The sequence below is a fragment of the Nannospalax galili genome, unplaced genomic scaffold (genome assembly GCF_000622305.1).
Source record: "Nannospalax galili isolate Female #2095 unplaced genomic scaffold, S.galili_v1.0 scaffold31, whole genome shotgun sequence".
Taxonomy (NCBI): domain Eukaryota; kingdom Metazoa; phylum Chordata; class Mammalia; order Rodentia; family Spalacidae; genus Nannospalax; species Nannospalax galili.
The window spans coordinates 5,770,654-5,774,686 of record NW_008332149.1 but is presented as its reverse complement, the minus strand read 5'-3'; positions in this window follow the sequence as shown (position 1 = coordinate 5,774,686).

Sequence of the window (4,033 nt, the reverse complement as noted above, 5' to 3'; positions counted from 1 at the left end):
AGATAGATGATAGATGATACATAGGTGATAGATAGATGGAAGATAGATAGATGATAGGTATATGATAGATGATGATGATAGATGATAGATAGATGATAGATAGATATAGATAGATATAGATAGATAGATACATGATAGATACATGATTGATAGATACATGATAGATGATAAATACATAAATAGATAGATAGATGATAGATAGACGAATGGAAATCTGTAAAGGAGGACATGACACAGGAAATGTTAAGGTTTTAAAGCATCCTCGGATTTCTCTATTATATCATTATTTTGTGGGTTTTTTTTTAAAGACAGGGTTCCACTATGTAGAGCAGGTTGGCCTCAAACTCACAGAGATCTGCCTGCCTCTGCCTCCCTAGTGCTAGGACTAACAGAGTGCGTCTTCATGCCCAGATTTTACTATATTACTAATATAATAAAGGAAACTATGCAAACACACCATTGTTTACATGTTCCATGAACAAAGATGTGACAGTAAGACGAAGAAGCAAAACCTCTGCTTAATGGATGTATTCCCAGCTCTTCCATCCCCAGCCTTTCTCTGTTTCTCTCACCTAGAGTTTGAAGCGACAATTTCTGTGCTTTTTATTTTCTTTCACATTCACCTTCTCTTCCTTTCTCATTATCAAGCGTTTATATCACCCATATATTGATATATATTATTTACTTATTTGTGTGTGTGTGTGTGTGTGTGTGTGTGTGAATGCAGGTGCCCATGAAGATCAGAGTCCCTGGAGCTGGAGCTACAGGTAGTTATTAGCTACAACATGGGTGCTGAGAACCAAACTTGTGTCTTCTGGAAGAGCAACAGTCCCTCTTAACCACAAAGTCATCTCTTCAGCTCCCTGATTTATATTTTTTTAATGTATTGTCTTTGAGGGCACAACTTTTTTTCTTTTTTAAAAATTTTATTTTATGTATATGACTGTTTTGCCTGCATGTATGCAAGTGTGTCACATGCATGCAGTGCCCACAGAGGCCAAAAGAAGGCATTGCATCCTGTGGAACTGGAGCTGCAGGTGGTTGTTAGCTGCCATATGGGTGCTGGGAACTGAACCTAGGTCCTCTGCAAGAACAGCAAGTGCTCTTAACCACTGAGCCATCTCTCTAGCCCTGAAGACACAACTTTTTAAAAAATTCATTTTTTAAAATTCAATTTTTGTATATTTCATACAGAATATCTCAAATAATCTTAATCATCTTTATACCACCATCTCTACCAGCACCCTCCCATAGCTCCCCACCCCCACTGGAACCCGTATGCTCTGTCATCCCTGTTAAGGCCCACTGTGTCAAGTCAGTGTCCCCAGACATTCCCCAATGTAAATCTATCCACTGAAGTTTAGTCAGCCTATCTAGAGTCACTGGAAGATCAGCTCTTCCTCATCTAGCAGCAATCAGTTACCAATATGTCTTCAGATAAGACTGGGGTCTGCTGTTTATTTCCCCAGCTCTATGTTGGGTTTTTGTCTGCCTGAGTTTGCATGGGACTTGTGTATGTTGACACCATTACCATAGAATCATATGAGCAGGTTCCCAGGAATTTGTAGAACTCTGTTTCCATATGGTCCTGCACCTCCTCTCTGGCTCTTACAATCTTTTCACCCCATCTTCTGCAATGGTCCCTGAGCCCTGGGTGGGTGAAGTTAGGAGTCCTGTCCAAGGACCCACATTCTGCAGACTCTTAATCTCTATGTTTTGGCCATTTGTGGCCTGTTGTGTTCCTGGCCTTCTGTTGCATGAGGGAGCTTCATTAATGAGAATTGAGAGATGGAAACAATCTAAGTGTCTCTCAACTGACGAGTGGATAATGAAAATGTGATACATGTACACAATGGAGTTCTACTCAGCAATGAAGAAATACCAAAATCATGAAATTTGCGGGTAAATGGATGGAACTAGAAACTGTTATACCAAGTGAAGTAACACAGACCCAGAAAAACAAATGACATATGCTCTCCCTCATATGTGGATCCTAGCACCAAATCCTTATATGTGAGTATGTATCCTGATGTAACTGCAGAAACCAGAATAATGAAACAGAACCAGGGAGGTAAAGGGAAAGAACTTGAGAGAGAAAAACGGTAGGAGGCAGGTGTTACTAAGGGAGAAATGGACAAAAATGGGACTATTTAAATGGGAGTGGGGAGGGAGGGTTATACGAGGAAACTTGGGGATAAAGGGAAAGAAGGAGCTCAAGAGAGATGGGACCAGAAGGAATCATACTAGTTCAACAACCTAATGACAAATTACATACAGTATCTCTCCCTGAGTCCATGTGTATAGCTAAAGGCTACATAACAAGAAACAGTGCCAGACAGAAGAAACCTTCCATGAGTTGTTGGCCAGGGTAGTCCAAGAGACTCCCAACATCACAGAAGACACAACTTTTAAAAAATTAATTATCATGTCATCCTGTAGTCAACTCAGTACTTTTTCAGATTTAACATGGAAAAAACTTTCAGTGTTAACCTGCTCAAAAATAGAGACAAATGACTGTTTCCTCCATGCTGTGAGGAGTCCCTTAGATGTGTGTCCTGGTTCATGGCCTGTCTCTTTCCATTTCCTCAAGAGCAGTGCCTGTTTGTTTCATGGTAAGCAGTCTTTGCCTTTCTCCAACCTTCCTTCTTATCAGTCTTGATGTGTGGATCCTTTTGGATGGAACGGTCTAGCCAGTGACTCTCCTGCCATTTGACATCTCGATTCTCACCTTTTCCAGCCTTGTCTGTGTTTATAGGTGTCAGAATAAATTCCCAGCTCATCTTCCCAACTTCACAGAGCACTTTTCACCTTCCACCTGATGTTATTATTTCTGGACCGTATCCTCTGCCTCTGGAGGAAGGAATCTCAGAATACCTAGGATGCTGCTTTGCAAATAGCAGTCTCTGAATAAAGGACTAAGCAAATGAACAATTGCTAGAATGTAAATGTGTAAAGACGTGTGATCTGGTGCTTCTTGGAATTCACAGATTGATGAAGTCAGAAGGAAAAATGGGGAGAGTCATTTAAATGCCAGCTTTTCATTTTCCAAAGAAATGTAAACAGTTACCTATCATCATTATTATTATATATAGGTAGGCATATCTACATATATAAGAAGCAGAATGTAAAAGCAAGTAGAGGTTATAATGTTTAATGTGTACAAACAGAATTCTAAAGATGTAATATCAGAATAATAGATCTGTCTTTTCCCGTAATGAATAAATCAATATTAAAGTGACTCATGGCCTTTCCTATCCTTGCCTTTCTCACTGAGCAGTCATCATCACACTGGCCCAACATAGCCGGTGTGCTTTAGAAATCACAAAGCTAGTGTGACCTCCATCCTGGTGACACTTTCTAACTGCCTTGGACATGGTCTGCTCACTGCACATTCAGCCTTCGAAAGCCCTCGCCTTGCATGTGAGTAGCAATGAGTGGGGGAAGGAGAGAGGTTGTGGCAAAGCCACTGCCCTGAGTCTCCCTCCACCTTTCTTGTGCTTTACTAAAGGCAGATCTGTAAAAGCAACAAGGATTTTTTTTTATTATGGGAAATATATAAAACAAGTTGACTCTTAAAACTGCAATCAACCTACACTGTTGTCTCTCCATTTTCAGAAGAGGGAAGCAGCTTCAATGGAACGAGTCAGGTGTGTGTGTGTGTGTGTGTGTGGTATTTGTGCACATGTACATGGGTATGCACACCTATGTACAATTATATTAGGTACACTATAGCCCCCATTCAGATTTTGCCCACACTCTGTTTGCATGAGCAGTATTATGAAATTTTATCACGATTCATTCATCTAATTACCCTCACTGTCCCATACAGAACTACCCTAACACCATAAGCCAAAAAGAATTTTATGAGCATTGTAGGATATGCTTTGATTCACAAAAGACTGAAATACCATTTGAATTTGGGGGAGATGGCACTGCCTCGTTATCCCTGGATATTCCCAAAGTGTGTAGAATCAGAGGTCATGGCCATGGTTGGAAAGGAAGTATGTACTTCCTTCCCTCCTTCCTTCCCTCC